Source organism: Marmota marmota, unplaced genomic scaffold, assembly GCF_001458135.2.
Source record: "Marmota marmota marmota unplaced genomic scaffold, marMar, whole genome shotgun sequence".
NCBI classification, from domain to species: domain Eukaryota; kingdom Metazoa; phylum Chordata; class Mammalia; order Rodentia; family Sciuridae; genus Marmota; species Marmota marmota.
Genome location: NW_025999977.1, coordinates 8909908 through 8929720, shown reverse-complemented (window position 1 = coordinate 8929720; position 19813 = coordinate 8909908). Strand labels below are relative to the sequence as shown.

Below are 19813 nucleotides of genomic sequence, written 5' to 3'. Positions count from 1 at the left end.
GGACACTAACTTGGATGCTGGATTCAAGTGTAATTTTTTAGAGCATGAATGCATTTATTCAGTTATACTGCAAGAATAGTAATTCGGACTCTAGTTTTTTAGTATCTGTTATAGGTTCAGTTGTATCTTTCTGTATCAACAAAATTCATATGGTGAAATCCTAAAATCCCAATATCTCAGAATGTGGCCTTATTTTGTTATAGGGTCTTTCATTTCTTTGTTTGTTTTACAGTATTTGTTAATTGTTTATTTACCAAGAAAAACTATTCCTTAGCTCACATATTCATGTTTTATAGTTCAGGAGTGCAAGTCAGTACAAACTTCTAAGGACCTCAATCCAAAGAAATTTTTAATATTCTAAAATCACTTTGCACTCTGAAAGATTCCACCCCTCCTCATCTCCTCAAAAATCTTTCATGGGGGCTGGGGTTGTGGCTCAGTGGTAGAGCACTCGCCTAGCATGCACGAGGCACTGGGTTCGATCCTCAGCACCACATAAATGTAAAATAAAGATATTGTGTCCACCTAAAACTAAAAAATTAACATTAAAAAAAATCTTTCATGGAATCATAATTTCTGTAGAAATCGCATATGCCTTCTTATTTGGTTCAGCCACACCAAACTTATAGAGAACTGCAACCCCCAGGGCAACCGTGAATGCTCCAACAATATGAAACTGCAGACGATTGGCCAGAAGACCCCACATCTGAGATTTCACCAAAGCGCCAGAAGCCATGGCAGTTACTGTCCTCCACACCAATGTCCTTCCCAGTAGATGGAGAAAATGGTTATAGGTTCTTTATTAACTTTAATAAAGTTTAAATGAGGCCCGGGTTGGGACTGTGGCTCAGTGGTAGAGTGCTTGCCTAGCATGAGTGAGGCACTGGGTTCAATCCTCAGCACCACATATAAATAAAATAAAGTTCATTGACAAATAAAAAAAACCAAACAGGGACATTATTGTAGGCCCTCATATGACTGTGTATGTATAAGAAGAGGAAACGTAGAGGGAAAACATTGTGAGGAAACAGAGAAGGCAGCCATCTCAAGCCTAGGAGAGTGGCATGGAACAGATCCTTCCCTCCAGCCTTCAGAAGAAGTCTAGCATCTTCATCTCAGACATCTGGCCTCAGACATCTGTTGTTTAAGCCAATTTGTGGTACTATGTCATGACAGCCCTAGCAAACTAATATGTATTTGTGACACTGCTTCTCAAAACAAGAACAAAGTTTTTCTTTCTCAAATTTAGCAAATAGCATATCCAATGTTAAAATGCCTCTTGTTCACTTAATTATCCAACTTAATTTGATAAGCATTTATTGAGGGACTGTTGAGGGCCACAGCCAAGTCGGGAGGACGCATGGCATTTTTGCCAGAAGTAGTGGTTGAGAGGTGACGCCAGTGAACCATTAAGATGATGACTTTTGAGTTCTCACGGAGTTCCCCTTGAGTTCCGGTTGAGCTCTCCCGGGGATTCCTGAAGAGTTCGCGTTGTTGGTGAAGTTCCGGTGGTGGGATTTCCGGTTGGTGTGTGGTGTCTCCCGGGGAAAGGCCTCCTGCCTGGCGTTCGCAGGAGTTCGGAAATAAAGTTTGTTCCTGCTTGAGTGGCTAGTGATTTGTGCCCAGCCAGACTTCGGCAAGGGACTACTATATACTAGAATTTATTAAATTCTAGGTTAACAGAGACAAATAAAATATTTACACTCTGCTCTCAAAGATCTCAGTGGCATATAGTCCACTGTGTAGTTATTAATTTAAACTAATGAATAGAAAAAATTATTATCAAAACCTTTAAAAGAAACTATATATTATTCAATAAGCCATATGCCAATTGCAGACCATTGTTGTGAATGCATTAAAGCAGATTTCTATAAATGAACCCGATAAATAAATATTATGTTCATGAGATGAATAAGATTTTATTAATCTTAAAATATTTGACAATTCAGATTGGCCTTTCTAATTGGGCTTACTTAGACATTATCCAAATGATTTATAATAAATCATTTTTTAAAAGTTGCTCAAAAATCAAAACTACTCTAAGATTTCATTTCATTCCTGTCATACTGGCAGCTATTATGAAAACAAACCGCAATAATTGTTGGCAAGGATGTGGGGAAAAAGGTAAACTCATACAGTGCTAGTGGGATTGCAAATTGGTGCAGCCAATATGGAAAGCAGTATGGAGATTCCTTAGAAAACTGGGAATGGGACCACCATTTGACCCAGCTATCCCTCTCCTTAGTCTATACCCAAAGGACTTAAAAACAGCATATTATAGGGTCACAACCACATCAATGTTTATAGCAGCACAATTCACAATAGCTAAACTGTACAACCAACCTATAAGCCCTTCAGTAAATGAATGGATAAAAAAATGTGGCATATAAACACAATGGAATATTACTCAGCAATAAAGAGAATAAAATCATGGCATTTGCAGGTAAATTGATGGAGTTAGAGAAGATAATGCTAAGTGAAGTTAGCCAATCCCAAAAAAACAAATGCCAAATGTTTTCTCTGATATAAGGAGGGTGATTGATAGAGGGTAGGGAGGGAGAGCATAGGAGGAATAGATGAACTCTAGACAGGGCAGAGGGGTGAAAGGGTAAGGAAATGATGGTGGAATGTGATGGGCATCATTATCCAAAGTACATGTATGAAAACACAAATTGGTGTGAATATACTTTATATACAACCAGAGATATGAAAAATTGTGCTCTATATGTGTAACATGAATTGTAATGCATTCCACTGTCATATATAAAAAATCAATTTAAAATATGAAATAAATAAAATAAAAAGGACTGGGGATGTAGCTCAGGGCTAAAGTGCTCTGGGGTTTAATCCCCAGTATAAAAAAAAATTCAAAGAAGTAAAATAATGACTCTTGCGCGCACACACAAAAGTTACTCAGAATTATCAATAATATTTCTAAAATGTGGGGCTGGGGATGTGGCTCAAGCAATAACACGCTCTCCTGGCATGAACGGGGCGCTGGGTTCGATCCTCAGCACCACATAAAAATAAAATAAAGATGTTGTGTCCACCGAAAACTGAAAAATAAACATTAAAAAAATTCTCTCTCTCTCTATCTTTAAAAAATATTTCTAAAATGTGGAGATTATAAAGGAAGATGTATAGTATAAAATATATATATATATATATATATATATATATATNTGTGTGTGTGTATATATATATATATATATATATATATATATATATATATATTTAAAATGTGATCTTGTTCTCACTTAACATCATCTAACAGAATACCAACCCATTGAAAAAATATAGAACTATACCTACAAAGTAAGTTTGAGGAAAAGAAAATCTAAGTATGAGGAAGTGGAAAAGTATTTCTGTGCAGAAAGGTATTTCTCAGGCAGGGTTTTGAAGAAAAGGAAACTTCCTATAGTCATCATTGGGTATTGTTCTAGTTCTCCTTCCTGCTTTCAGACAGGAATTAGATCCACATTTACTTTGCCTGGGAAGCACCAGACTCCCTTTACCATGGTGACTTCACCGCTAGGCTCCTCTTTCTACCAACTTCCTTGATGCAAATTATGGTGAGCTCTAAAATTCTTGCAGTCCAATTGACTTCAGCTGCTTTTTCAAAAAACAGTGCAACTGTTCTCAAACTAATAAGTGGTCGTACATATTAAAAATGTTTAAGTTTAATGTAAAGTCTATCCTGAATTCTTCTAAGTTTTCCTTGATAATTTATCTGTTACCTACTTATAGGAAGTCTTAGGATGATTCTTTAACATATGAGGTTTTTTTAGAAACTGAATTCATGGTAAATAACATGTCTAACCTTGGATGAATATGACATTTTTGATTCTTTCATGTTGAAAATTAAAATTAAGCTTTTTTGGTACTATTAGGAAAGGGAAAGGGGAGTGGGAAGGAGGAAGAGAGGCAGAGTAAGGGGGCAAAAGTGGGGGGAACATGAGCAAATCACGGTATGTGCATGTATGGAAATGTCACAGTAAAACCCATAATTTGTACAATTAATATACATTAATAATTATAATAAAAATTGAGCTTCTTTGTAAAAAGATAAATATTTGAAAACACCATTTGTCTCTTGCATTCCAAAAGAGATCTTTAGTCAGGAAAATTAATCAAGAAAAAAATTCATTTTAGTCAAAGTGAACACAGATGTCCAAGAAATGTAGCCTATAAGGAATAAGTAAGAAGGCTCACAAGTATCTTGCTAGTTATTGAATTCGAGAGGAACAACTCAGTATCAAGGAGGCTAAACCACAGAAGATTAGTTGTATCTTAGAAACAGAGTTTTAGGTTTGGAAATGACCTCAACAATTATCAAGTTACCAATGAGAGGACTGGGATTCAGTAGTTGCCAGAGGTCTCAGTCAGTAGAAATTTAAGTAAATGTACCAAAGTATCTTTGACTCCAGTCTTTCCTGAATGTTACCCCTAGTGATGACAGCGATTCAATACTAACCTCAATCATTTGCATCAGAGTCCCTTCTAAAGAGATCTAATTCCAGGGTGATTAGGCAAGAGGCTTAGCAAGAGGCACATTTTTCTGTAAAAGGCTCTATAGTACATATTTCAGAGTTCATGGGCCACTCACAATATGAGCCTTTGTCTCATATTCTTTTTCTATTTCTTTTTTATTTGTAACCCTTTACAAATATATATTTTTTTAATTATTAGATTGAACTTCAGTTAAAGTACAGGCTAAAGTCCAAATTTGGCCACTGGGCCAGAAGCTTGCTGATCCCAAGCTTGCACTCTCATGGGTCCAAGAGTGTTGGTAAATAAGGTCTCTGTGTTAGCCTGCTTTCTGTTACTGTAACAAATACCTGAGGTAATCGTTTGTAAAAAGGATAATGTTTACTTTGTCTCAGTTTTAGAAGTTCCCCTTCATGATCATCAGTTGGTCTTGCTGCTTTTAAGTCCAAGGCAGCATTACATGGTAGGAGAGTATGGCAGAGCAAAACGGCTCATCTCACGGCAGGAAGTGAAAAAGGCAGAGAATGGATGGGGTGCCATAATCCCCTTTAAGGGTATAACCCCAAGGACTGAAAGATCTCCAGTAGGCTCCACTTCTTAAAGTTTCTCCTCTCTTAATAGAGCCAAGCTTGGGGAACAAACCCTTTAACACATGGGCCTTTGGGGGGTCATTCCAGATGCAAACTATAGCAGTTTCATTGGCTTGGGAAAAATGAAAAAAATAAGGGCAATGTGGTGAGCTAACTTCATTCAGTTTAAAGGACTGCCCTCAGCTCTGACATATCTTTCTTTCATTTTGGAAGAGATAAATTCATTAAAATTTTCTTCTTTTTATGGAATAATGAGGATAAAAATTGTTCTAGTTTGGGGTTTTTTTGTTTGTTTGTTTTTTGTTTTTTGATGTTCTTCCTTGACTTAAAAAGAGGAATAAAAGAAAAGAAAAATATTAGCTCTTAATAAAAAATTACATGTATTTTATTAGTCCTTGATATCTCAAAGTCTAATGACTCTTTATGGGATCACTGCTCCTAAAGAAGGCATTTTAGGCTTTTAGAAGGTATCCAAATGGTATTCACAACAGAATGCAATATATAACTTACGCCTAAGAAAACTCTAATTGAGGTCTGGTAAATATTTCAGAGCCATTTGACAAGCTCTTGGGTTCCCTTTATTTGGATGACAGAATGTTACTTTGTATAGCGGTTACAAAGCTCAAAGCAGCTGCATTTCTGGATCTTGACTTATGGAAATAGCCTTTCTTGAGACCTCTCTCTCCTGTTATGGTATCATGCAAGAAAAAAAAAGATCATAAATTCTTTAAAGGCAGAGACCATATTTTGTTCATTATATTTATCTTTCTACAGCATCAAACATGGTAGTGAAAACCATGTATATTTTCCTGTATATAAGTAAATAATCAAGCAAACAAGACAATCAGAAGTTCAGAAGTAGGTTGGAAAGATTACTGCCTATTGCAGATATAAATCTGGAGAAATTGGGAGGTTAACTCAAGTGAAAATCCCGAGATTTTTCTTATTACCATTTGAAAAGGGTGTATTTCTTGAACAGGTACAGGTGTAAAACCTAGTACTTCAGGTAAGTAGAGTTTAGGTAGAATGTTCCATGCTCAGAGCAATGCCCCAAGTCACTTCCAATAATTTCTTAAGATTGTGCTAAAAACAATAGAAGAATTATAATTTTGCAGAACTCTTGCTGATCACTTTTAGATTGAAGCAATGTGTCTCCTCTCCACATACATTTTTAAATTTTTATCCTGGTACCAAGGGTGCTTTATCACTTAACAACTAAGCCACATCCCCAGCCCTGCCCCTCTTTTTTTCTTTTAAAGGGGGCTGGGGAGAGAGAGAGAGAGAATTTTTTTTTAATATTTATTTTTTAGTTTTTGGTGGACACAACATCTTTATTTTATTTTTATGTGGTGCTGAGGATCGAACCCAGCGCCCTGTTCATGCCAGGCGAGCGCGTTATCGCTTGAGCCACATTCCCAGCCCCTCTTTTTTTTTTTTTTTTTTTTNTTAATCAGGTTGAAACAGCACTCAAAGGGTGAGACAGATAGATCCATGAGAATGCTTTGAACTGCAAAAAAAGATACCCTCAATTGAGACAGAGTTTTGCTAAGTAGTTGTGGGCCTCCCTAAGTTGCTGAGGCTGGCTTCAAATTTGCAATCCTCCTGCCTCAGTCACTGGGATTACAACCATGTGCCACCATACCTGGCTCCACATACATTTTTTTAATATTTTTTTAAACCTGTATAGGCCAACGACAATATAGGAAAATTTTTCTGGTCTAGGTACAGTGAATAAGTTTTCAAAGTATTATTTTATTTTCAATCAATAAATATATGGAATACATGCTAAAAATTGTATGGTATTTTTTTTCACAGAATTTGTACCATGTAAACCAGAAAAGTATTATTTTTTATATTATTGAATAATATAGAACTAGCACATAAAAAATGTTGAAAAATTTGGCTTCCTGCCTAAGTAACTTTAAGTACTGAGTTACATAATTAATCAGCACTTGCCATCTGCTGGAACCCCCTACCTCTTTATTTTTAAAATTTTTTTTCTTTTGTAATTCTTAAAGCTCATACTATAGAAATTATTATTAAGATATTACAATTATTTACTATGTTTCATTATTTGTACAAAACCAACATGAAAAGAGAAAAAAGATTATTTCCTAGTAACTTGCCCACTGAGGAGGTTGAGCTTGGGCCTGAGCTCTGCTTAATTTCATTCACTATATATGAAACTCAATATTCAATTACATCAAGGCATTTTCAGACATACTTTGGGAATTTAAATTATTGAACACAAGTACAGGCCGGGCACGGTGGCACACGCCTGTAATCCCAGTGGCTCCGGAGGCAGAGGCAGGAGGATCGCAAGTTCAAAGCCAGCCTCAGCAATATAACCAAGGTGGTAAGCAACTCAGTGAGAACCTGTCTCTAATAAAATACAAAATAGGGCTAGGGATGTGACTCAGTGGTCGAGTGACCTGAGTTCAATCACTGGTACCAAAAAAAGAAAAAAGAAAAGAAAAAGAAAAAAGAAATGAACAAAAGTACACATGGTTTCAGTGTTTAATTTCAGATATGTACTTGACATTAATGACAATCACACATCATGCTTTTATATTTAATTTAATGTAGTTCTTTCAATTTTCTATTACCAAATCTCTTCTATCACCAGAAAACTATAAGTTAACAGAGCAAGAAAAACTGACATTGAGTTGTAGCTTCCTTTGAATTTTCCTTCAGAACAGGTTTCTCTAGGTGATATTTCACTTGGTAATGCAATTGTGACCAACTATGAAGTTTTATCTGTTAATTCTCATCTTCATACCCAGAGAAGGACTGGTAGCCTACTTTTCCAAGCAAATTAAAGAGAAGTAGTTTTCTTAGTTCCTATTCCAGGCTTTTGGAGCATAGAAATGTCCTGCAGAACAAGCTAGATGCTCATATCCTAACTCCAAGAAGGTGCCCTTTTCCTTCAAATTGCAATGTGGCTAGATTCCACCTTTGCAAAATAGCATTGGTGAGCATCTGGAGAATAACCTAGGAGAATTCTCAAAACTCATGGCAGTATAGCTCTCTTCCTTCAAGCCTCTCTTCCTCAGGCCTGTCTCCTGATGGTCCAGCCTTGCCATTTACAGTGTCTATGCCATGATATGTTTGGCTGGAGATAAAAGATTTTGCTTTTATCTACCCAAGTAATGCCAAGTTTATTCAGTTTTATTCTCCCTTATAGAAAGAAAAGTGTCAGGGGCCATAATTTAAATCAAGAAGTAGAGGTATTTTTATTTATTTATATATTTTTTGTAGTTGTAGACAGACAGAATTCCTTTATTTTATTTGTTTATCTTTATGTGGTGCTCAGGAGCGAACCCAGTCTTCAGCATGCTAGGCAAGTTCTCTGCCCCTGAGCTGCAGCCCAGCCCTAGAGGAATTTTGACAAGCATATTACCTTCTGTTGGGGACATCAGTCTTCAGTGAGTTCATCCATCTAATCCCATTTAAGTCCACTACATTTCAGAACTAGAAGGGATCTCAGTGACCCCAATTGCAGTCAGACAGTTAGAGGTCAAAATATCACTTTTATTATTGATAAAGCTATTTGTGGAATGAGGGTTAGGGCTGAGGGCCAAACACACTTGTCAATGTTTCCTGACATTCTCTGCCCTTCCTCACACCTATCCCTTCCCTTAAACTAGATTCTAGAAGAGAACTTGAAACGGACTCAGCTTGGCTTATATAGGTATAATATATATATCATATATATATATAAAATACTTAGGTAGAACTAGTCTGTCATGTTAACAGACTAGTTCTACCTAAGTATGATCTGTGCATTAATGGCTGACAGTCACCAACCAGGTTGGGTAAGAGGCCAGAGGACTCCTTTTCTGGGAAAGTCCCTCCACATTGAAACACAAAGAGTAGGAAGAAGTACACTACCTCCCAGCATTTAGAAGAGGCAATGCCATAGCTATTCTAGTGAATAAAATCCTTCATTTCATTTCAAAATAATTTGAAAGCAGTTTAACAGAAATGTACCATAAATTATTAATACAGAACCCTATTCTCAATAATATATAAAAGACTTCTACTAATCTCTTACAAACATATCAGTAAAAAAAAAATAAGTTTAAAACCACTGTAAGAATGGTTTTCTTTCTCCAAGTCTTATCACAATAATTTGTCTCTTATCTCAAATTGTGAATAGTTTTAACAACAAAAGTTCTGCAGGAAGGAATACTGGAAACAGAATTGCTTTATTAGAAAGAAATTTAGGATTAAAACAAAGAAGATGAGTTTTCTTGTAATTCAGTTCTAAATTATAGTACTTTTAAAGCCAAAAAATAAATCTCAGGAAACAACATTATACTAAATTAATGAAGTTCACAAATATCTTATGGAAGCCATCTGTCAGAAAATAATCAAACCAACAAAGGAAATAACAGATCCATATGATAGGTACTCAGTGTTCTTGTTGAATTATTACAAGCAGTGACTATATAAAATCCAAGGAAACTGAACTTTCATTTTGGAACATTAAGACTTCTAATTCACTCAAAGCTCATCATGTCAATAAAATACCTGTGGTTATGAGGCTCTGAGCTATGTGTTATGATCTGTATTAGAAGTGCTATTTTAGACAGGAGTTTACTAAAATTACACTAACATCATACTAAAAAAATTTTCCAGTCGCTCACATGGCAAAATATAGAGTATTTAATCTGTTTCCTTTAATTTCTTCATGAGAAATATTTTTTCTTAAATGAAATTTTTCATCCACAGTATTTCCTACTTACACTGTAGTGAGAATCCAAACTACTCTGCAACATTTCACTAATCTATTTTGTCAAGACAAAAAGGTAATTTATTTATTTTTTTTAATTTTTTTTTAAACAGAGAGAGAGAACTTTTTAATATTTATTTTTCAGTTTTCGGCAGGCACAACATCTTTGTCTGTATGTGGTGCTGAGGATCGAACCTGGGCTGCACGCATGCCAGGCGAGCATGCTACCGCTTGAGCCACATCCCCAGCCCTCATTTTGTTAGAAAAATGCATTGCCTGTGTTTGTGCAGCCAAGTTAGAAAAGCTCATGTGGCAACAGATTGTAGGTGACCTCTAGAATTACAGATGGCCCCTAGGTGTTAAGGGCAGCCCCCAGCCATGACCAGAAGGAAACCAGGACCCTCACCCCCACAAACACAGGCAATGCATTTTTCTAACAAACTGAGTGAATTTGGGAGTAGAGACTTTCCCAGTCAAGCCTACAGATGAGGACACAGCCCTATCCCCACTTTGATTTGGCTTTGTGAGATCCTAAGCAGAAATAACAAGTGCATATTGTTTTAAGCCTCTAAATTTGTTACATGGTAATACAAAACTGATTCAAATATAAATCCATATTCCCCTACTCCCCAAGTTTATAGTTCTGTAATCTGTGTATTATGTAATCTGTACCTCCTCCCCTCATCTGACATCTGGATTACTTAAATTTTAGGAGGGAAAATAACTTTTTCTCAAAGCAGTTTGAGAGGAATGGATTAAAGGAATGTGAGATTACAGGGGGAAGAGAATAGCAACAGCCCAGGTAAGAAACAATGAAGGCCTAAGCTAAAGAAGTAGCAGTGCCATTTACCAAATTAGTTGGGAAATACAGAAGAAGAAAGGGAATTGGCAGAAACAGAATGAGTCCACGTGAAACATGGCAATTTCAAAGTGTCTGTGGATTCTCCAGGTGAAGCCATCAGGTAAGCTTTGGTACTAACTTTGCAAGATATAAGTGCATTTGGCAAAACTTTCACTTGCCCCATTATAACCCTTCACAACCTGACACCAACCTACGCTTTGATTCCTCTTCATGTATTCTATACTTTCCGGAGCTACTCGATGCTCTCCAAACATGACTTGTGTACTCCCACTTCCCTGTCTGTGCTCTTGCTGTTACCTTTGAATGAAATACACTTCCCTTTCATATTAATGAAAATCCAACTTAAGTGTTAATATATAAATATGCTCTATTAGAATATAGTCACCCTCGGGGCAGGGTTCTTTGTCTTGCTTACAGATATATCTCAAAAACCTAGAATAGTATCTGGCACATAGTAGTCATGCAATAAATATTTTTTTGAGTGAATGGATAAATGTCTATAAAGTCAGTCCTCATTCTCTTTCCAGTCACAGAGTAAATACTAATGTATTTCATATCATAGACACTCAACAAATTGCTTGCTGATAATCAGCACAGCTATGAAAATGAGGAAAAGAAAAGGTAAATTTAGTAGGACAGATAATAAAAGGGCAGGTGTATACCTGAACTTTAGCTCTGTTTAAAACTAAAGGTCATTTGACATGTACTTACCAAGCACCTAGTATATGCAATATGTGTTTCCCCAAAAGCCATTCCAACCTTTTCTTCCTTGCCTTCAGTTACATAACTGAAAGTAGATACTCATTTCCTCATCTTCCTTTATATCTAGGGATACTCAGGTGACACATTTCTTCAATGGAAAATCTACTAAATGGATAATTTGAGAAAGATGTCTTTCCTGGTTTAGAAAGAAAGAAAGAGGGGGGAGGGAGGGAAGAAGGAAGGAAGGAAGGAAGGAAGGAAGGAAGGAAGGAAGGAAGGAAGGAAGGAAGGAAGGAAGGAAGGAAGGAGAAAAAAAGAGCCAAGTAGAAAGCTCTGTCTAGTAGTGCTTCCAGTTTCCTGTCTTTGAAAACAGCTGTGATGCTTGGAGATTTTTCATCCATCTTGTGACCATAAAGAGAGGGTAAAGGGAATCACAGGGATAGCAATTTAGAGACCTGGCATTAAACTCTTAAATCAGTGCCAGCAAGTGCCTAATTCTTATGTTAGACAAATAGATCCCTCTTGGTTCAGATTTATTAGTCTGTTATTTTGTTATTATAGCTGAAAATATCTCCAAACTAGAAGAGGTTAAAAAAAACTGGCCAACAATACAAGAAATCTGGTAAATAATGCCACTTACAAAATCATTTTAAAATGTTCATTGATTTTAAATTGTGTTTTTTAAAAATATCATTTATATATCTTTAAAAACATGTGAGTTACACTACCTAGCATATCTTCACTGTCTCTTCTGTTAAACCTCAACCTGTAGATAATTGTGTCAAAAATGAAGAAATTAGGGTTTCAAAAGAGCATGTTTGTCAACTCTAATTTCAGAGATAGGACTACTAAAATTAAAATGAAAATCAAAGGAACAGAATAAAGTTACAATGGAAATTAGGATTAGTAAAATTCCAGTCATTAGCCCAAATGTTTCAAGGTAATTCTATTCCAATAGTAAAGTTGGAGCTACACTTCTTTTTAAAATTTTTTTCTTTTAATAATTTTTTTAGTTGTCATTAGACCTTTATTTTATTTATTTATATGTTGTGCTGAGAATTTAACCCAGAGTCTCACACATGCTAGGCAAGCGCTGTACCCACTGAGCCAACAACCCCAGAGCTACACTTTTCAAAAAGATAAAGTAAGATTTTTGATTTACAAACATTGCAAAAGACTAGGGTAGTATGATAAAGCCTATTATTCTGTACCTGTTTAAAAAAACCTCCAAACCACTCATAGGACTGTTTCTTGCAGCTATCAAAAAAGTATAATGAGAACTCTCTGATTTTCTCTGTTTTACTTGTCAAGTGCCAACAGGACATGGGTAGTATTTTAAATTGCTTTCGTAAGTGAGTAGTGTACCCAATCATCAGTTCCTAGAATTTTTGAATAAAGGAAGCAAATTCAATAAGAAACCACCTGTGTAATAAATAATTGTCCTGGAGACTTTCCAACAGATTTAAAAAGGAACCATTTATTATTAGCTGGAACTGTTCTGCATTAGTAGAATTGCTCTACTACAAAGAGGGTACTCCCTTCCTTCTTTTTTTCCCACAGCACTATTTTTTCAGGAAACTCTTGGAAGGTTAAGAAAGCACAGGGCTGCGACTGGAGTTAGAAGATACACAGAGGCATGAGGGAGGCCCTGCCCTCTATGAAGTTTTCAATGTAGAGGGGCAGCCTGACAGGCAAAAGCCTCCATCCAACCCAAATCCCAGCAGTTCTGTTAAAGCTGGGTCTATCAGAATAGAAGGGTGGGAGTATAACCCAGATGGATGGCTTTTTTTTTTTTAATTAAAGAGCTGCATTTAATTTCATGCCAGTGGAATGGTCAGTGTCAGTCATTCTCAACTAAGATAAATATATCAAATTTATTAGAGGTAACGATTGCAAGCGCTCATCAAGTAACAAAATGAAAGGAATGACAGTATGAGAACAAGCTTTGTTTTGTTTTTGGTTTTGTTTTCACTTTAATCAGGCATTGTTACATTAAGAAGCTAAATAAAAGCAAAGCTGAAACTTGTTTGTTTCTTAATAGTATCTTAAGAAACAAAAATGAAGAAACTTAGTATAATTCCATATCCTATCTCTTGACATTATTGTGTTTTCAACTTATACAAAATATTGAAGACAGATGTATGCAGACTGATAAATTCTTACAGAAACTCCTGCCAAAATGAAAAACATTATTATGAATAATTATTACTAAAAAGAAAATCACATTTTATATAAAAAAATAATTAGAACTGGCAATCAAAGACCGTAAGACTGAAAATGTATCTACAAAAAGCCTTGTATAAGAATATTCAGAGCAGCTTTATTAAAAATAGAAAAAGAAAAGGAAAAAAAAGACATAGTTTAGATGATATCATTAGGTGACTTGATAAACTGTGATTCTACAGTGGGTTGAATGGTGGCTCGCTAAAGATGTGTCCATCTGGAACCTGTGAATGTGACCTTATTTGGGGAAAGGATCTTTGTAGATACAATTAAGAATCTTGAGATGGGATCATCCTTGAATAGGATGGGTGCTAAGTCCCCTGACACTGTCTGTAGAAGAGGAGAGGACAGACAGAGACATGACGAGGCAGGCTGTGAGAAGACAGAGAATGAATGGAGTTATTCTACCACCGCTGAGGAACATCTGAAACCACCCAAAGCTGGAAGAAATCAGGAAAGATTCTCCCCCAGGCTCTTCAGAGGGAGTACAGCCTGGCCAACACCTTGATTTTAGGCTTCTGACTTCCAGAAATGTGAGATGTCATTTTAAGTCACCAGACTTGTGGTAATTTGTTAAGGTAGCCCTAGGAAACTTATATAGATGTATTCATAAAACAGTGGCACATTCATACGATGAAATAATGCCCAGCAATAAAGAGTAAACTTGTCACAAAATACTGGTATTCTCAATAACATGGGTGACTCTCACAAATGAGTGGACATTGAACAGGCATTCAAAGACTGAGGATGAAACATATCTACAAAAAGTGAAAGACATATTTAGAGATGTAGACAGTGTGTAATTTTATTTAAATGAAGCTTAAGAATAGGCATATTGAGGGCTGGGGATGTGGCTCAAGCGGTAGCGTGCTCACCTGGCATGCTTGCGGCCCGGGTTCGATCCTCAGCACCACATACAAACAAAGATGTTGTGTCCGCTGAAAACTAAAAAAAAATAAATATTAAAAAAATTCTCTCTCTTTCTCTCTCATACTCTCTCTTTAAAAAAAAAAGAATAGGCATATTGAAATCTGTGGGCATAAACATCAGAGCAGTGGTTAAGCTCTGGGGGCAGAGAGGTGATGGACTAGAAGGCACTTCCTGGGGCAGTGGGAATGTTCTAAATCTTGACAAGGATGCTGATCATACAGGTTAATGGCTTGTCAAAAACTCATCAAATACTGTATTTAAGAGCTGCTGCATTTATTGAATGTAAATTAGATATTAATAAAAAATATGGATGAAAAAACCCAAACAACTAATGTAGCAAGAAGTGAAACTGGATATGAAGGCAGGGGTTGAGAAACTACAGGCTCTGCCCAAATCTTGGCCACCAATACAATTTTATGTAACCACTGCCAAGCCCAATTATGACTTTTTTCACCTTGCAAAGCAAGAGAAGTTGGAAGAGATGCTATGCCTTGCAAAGGTGAAAAGATTCACTTTCCGGCCTGTTACAGAAAAATTTCAGCAACCCCTACACTAAAATGATAGTCTGTGTTTTATGTCTATAGTTCTCGTTTTCACATCATGTGATTCTCGTTACTCTTAATGGTGGTATGAATCAGAGGTGTTTGTCAAGACACTTGAAAGTCCTGAATCCTAAGCACTCGGGTGATATTTTGAACTAAATCTTAGGATTCTCTGTTCATTAGTTCATTTTTTGTTTCACTTGCCATTTTTAGTATAATTGATTGTTATACTATCAATAGTCTTGGCATTTCATCCATAAGGGCACTAGCTTATAAGCCCCTCCTATGAGATATGCTCATCACTTAACAGTTGATTACAAAGAAATGAAAGAGAATTGGCAAAAAGTGGGGCCAGGCCTGAGAGAACTTAACCAGCAGCTGACGGGATTCTGTTAGCTGCTGAGCAGGACGTTTTAGGAGCAAATTCCTACACTTGTGGGGTGGAAGGTGAAGAGAAAACTGCTGCCATTTTAAGTGACTGTTAACATTTCTTCATGTTGTTTCCGGTAAGGCCCTCCAGAGAAGACCACAAGGAACAAGCCACATGTTACTCTGACCCACACTCTTCTCCATGACCTAAACTTTGCTCACTATAGTCTCATTGCAATGCTAAATTGCCTACCCAGGGTCTGTTCCTGCCCACCATTTTCAACATGTGTCGTATGAAGAAGTATGACCTTGAATTCAACGTACTCAGGAATGTGTCCATCTCCACACATGATGATAAGACTTTCCAAAATCAATATACATGCATTTCCCCCCAAAAAGCCTCTTGCTTTGTTGTTGTTGTTCTGGGAGAGACACTGCTTTGGAAATTATCCTCAATGCTCTCCTTTATGGGTGCAAGTGATAAACTTCTTTTCATTCTTTTATCTCTTGGTTGTGCTTATTGGCTTTGTACTCATCTGGGGGTGAACCCGTTGTGTTCAGTTATAATCCCAAGGGACTGTGGGCCAGAGCATAACAAGGGCCTAGAAAACTTGGTTGGATTCTTATAGGCATAATTATCAAAAGAGTCGGATTAGATGGTTTGGGGACTCTAAAGCAGGAGTCCTCCAAACTTAGAAAAAAGCCAAAGCTATCAGCTATAAAGAGCTTTTCATTATTTTGTGGAGAGCTGTGCCCAGCTCTGAGTTACTCCACGTTATATAGAACAGCAGTGCCTAGTCCTGAGTTACTATATTTTGAAACCAAATGCAAAGGCAGAATAATTTGGGGACTTGTCTGAACAAATAGATAACCACCATAAATTATACATACAGAATTTATCAAAATAATAATAATTAATAACAACTACCCCAGGTGCACAGCACAATTATCAAGGCACAAACTGATAAATTATTCATGCTAATAAAAAAAATGACCACCTGTGAATTTAACAAATTAAATTAGAAGCACATGGATGTATAAGGATATCAAACCCATATCAGAGAAACCAGGCCTGTGAGCTTTTAAAATGTACCAGACCACTGAATCATGCACACCCCCCACCTGAGATACATAAAGGGAGAGGCACCGAAGATGGTGGCACAGCAGCACACACCACCTGTCATCTTAGACCATCCAGTAAACTCCTCACATGAGCAACAGACCACAAATTCCCAACTTCATCCCTGGGGCTTTGGCTTAGCTCAATCTCCTCGCTTGATGCAGTCCACTTTGAAACTGCCTGTCACCTGGACCCTCACTTGGAACAAGTTCTATGCCCTGAACACTCCACACTGTGAACAAGTTCTTAGCTAGTTCAAAATCTTATCTGACTACCTGCAGTGACTCTTTTGCATTTACACTTGCTGTCTGCCTTAGCTCTCAGTGCACTTGAAACACTGTGGCCACCTTGACCCTTTCTTCACTGTTCTGTAACCATATATCATTGGGTAAAGTGTGATGTGTGATTTGAGTGTTACAGACCTTAGTCATTAAGAGTGGAATGCAATAAAAGAACCTATGATTACCCTGCTCATGGCTACCAAGTGAACCATGAATACTTGGTGAATTAAAGCCAACGAAAGTGATGTAGCTTGTGAATTTATTGTTATTCAATAAATTATGATATTGTGGAGAGAACACACATGTCCAGTCTATGTCAACAGCATACATAGCTTGCTCACAACAACAGCCCTTAGAATAAAAACTGCAATCATTACAATAGTTCTCAATAACCTGAATAATGTGGTCACGGCCTACCTCTCAGCCTTTTTTCTTCTTCTTCTATAATTCCTTTTAACAGGATCGACATGATCAGTGTTGACCTTCAGAAAGTTTCCTCTGGCAGCAGCAGGGGAGAGCCTAGAGATCAGAATAGTTAGGGGCCCCAGAGAAAATTAAAGTACTAAGAAACCATTTAATAAATGTCTGAATTATGAGAGTGATAGCACAAATTAAAAAAAAGAATTCCAGGGTAAATAAAATGTTTACTATTCATTCAATAAAACACTATATACCAATGGAAACGAACCATGGCTACATTTAACATGGATGAATGTCACAAACATAAAGTTATGCAAGAGAAGTAGGGCCAAAGAAAATATACACAGTATTATTTCTTTCACATAAAGTTTAAAAGAGGGAAACAGAACAACTAATTATGTTATTTTAAAAATAATTATAGAGGTGATTTAATAAGGAAAAGCAGGAAACAATTATAAAACAGTCAAGTTTATGGTGACCTTCAGGAGGAATAAAGAGGCATTTAGTGGCTTGCTGCAATGTTCTATTTTTGTTCTGTGTGATGGTGATTATTTTATAGGTGTTGGCGACGTAATGAAATACATATAAACATAAATTTTTATCTCTCTTGATAGGTATATGTAAATGTATATATGTATATGTATAAAATATACAAATAAATACACACATTCATTTTTCTTATGTATCCTCTGCAATGCTTTATCACAATTTAAAACAAAGTTTAAAGAAAAAAGATTCTATAGAAACAGTTGAAGTATACTCAATTAAGAAATGGAGGGTAAGGGAGAGAGAGAGGACTTAGAATCAAATCAGACAGCCCTGGATTCAAATTTTGATTCTGTTACTTATTGGGTGGTGTGACGTTGAACAAATTATTTAACCTTTATAAGCCTCAATTTTTATCAGGAGCACTAAGAAAGTTGTTATTATGATTGAAGTTATTGAAGTTATAATATTTGACTATTTTTTCTGCTCCTTTCCAATTGATCAGTTGGCAAATCTCCGTCAAATTAATAAACTCATATGTATTATAATTTCCTGTGCTTTACTAATGCTATGAGTTCATCAACATTTTTAGAGGCTAGGAGGTCTGGTTTCTCTAACACTGATAAACCAGACAAATGGAAGAAATTAAACTGTCTACTCAAGCTGGGTGTGGTAGCACAACCTGTAATCGCAATGACTAGGAATGAGTGGCCGAGGGCTGAGGCAGGAGGACAGCCTGGGGAACTTAGGGAGACCCTGTCTCAAAATACAAAATAAAAAGGGGTTGGAGATGGGACTGGGGCTGGGGCTGGAGCTCAGAGGTAGAGCACTCATCTAGCATGCATGAGGCACTTGGTTTGATCCTCAGCACCACATAAAAATAAAATAAAGATATTGTGTCCACCTAAAACTAAAATAAATAAATATTTTTTTTAAAAGGGGGTGGAGGTTGGAGATATAACTCAGAGGTAAAGCACTACTGGATTCAATCCCTAGTAGTGTGTGGGTGTGCGTGTGCGTGCGCGCGCGCGCGCACACACACACACACACACACACACAGATCTCCCCTCTGATAACCTAGTGGTTTTCAAACTTGAGTGTTTACCACAATCTTATTAAATATTATTAAGATACACTTCCAGTTTCTGATTTAAGGGCCTGTAGAAAGGCTTGAGAATTGCATTTCTAATAAGTTCTGAGTTCCCAGTTGATGTCATTGCTTCTGGTCCTAGGATATTTCAAGAACTATATTCTAGCCCAAAGCCAGAGAAGCTGACAAATTGAGACCCCTTCACTGAAAGGAGGGAAGAAGGAACTTCTTTGTTCTCAGACTGTCCAAGTATGAGAGAAACACTTCCTCCCCGGCAGACACCTGGAAAGAGAATGACTGCATCTACCTGTGTAGATCCCTTTTCTTCTGAGACAGGAATCAGCTTTCCCAGCCAACAGACTTCACATGTCGCACACCATTTTCTCCTCTGGAAAACTCACAGTTGTCCTCAGAAGAACAGATTAACTCCAGAGGTTTTTGTTAGTTGCTTTTTGTCCTTGAATTTTGCTCCAGTAAGGAATAGGAGTGGGGGAAGGTAGAGGTCAGGAAAATGTGTTCAAGTCATTTTTTTTTCCCCCAGAAACTCCTGTGAGATTAAAGGAGATTAAAAAAAAAAGAAAGCATAGCGCCTGGCATATTGAAGCACATAATACATGTTAGCTATGACTGCTAAGACTTCAACTTTTTTGAGGTGGATGTTTGCAAAGATGGTTATTAAAACAGAAACAGAGTACACGAGATGAGAAGTTTTTCTGGAAAATGAAAAGCTTAGCTAGGAACATTTAATGTTTACAAATATTATATTTATTTTCATATTTATAAATTTTAGTCATGACTCTACTGTTAAAACTGAGGTATTGGGGCTGGGGATGTGGCTCAAGCGGTAGCGCCCTCGCCTGGCATGCGTGCGGCCCGGGTTCGATCCTCAGCACCACATACAAACAAAGATGTTGTGTCCGCCGAAAACTAAAAAATAAATATTAAAAAAAAAAAAAAAAAAAAAAAAAATGAAGA

The 19813-nt window shown here is 36.7% G+C and overlaps 1 protein-coding gene and 1 pseudogene across 3 annotated transcripts in view; both read right to left on the bottom strand.

Moving 5' to 3' along the window:
• Positions 1–19748, bottom strand: part of LOC107137246 (WD repeat containing planar cell polarity effector) — a 487063-nt gene extending 467315 nt beyond the window's left edge. For 2 of the 3 annotated variants that reach the window (XM_048804219.1, XM_048804220.1), the window contains exons 1-2: positions 19146–19748; positions 17260–17361 (exon numbers count right to left, since the gene is read on the bottom strand). The gene's annotated coding sequence lies outside the window, so the exon portion shown is untranslated. The remainder of the gene's footprint in view (positions 1–17259; positions 17362–19145) is intronic. The other variant, XM_048804222.1, reaches the window with a different exon arrangement.
• On the bottom strand, positions 225–2116 carry LOC107137096 (annotated as a pseudogene).
• Positions 19749–19813: the final 65 nt, after the last annotated feature.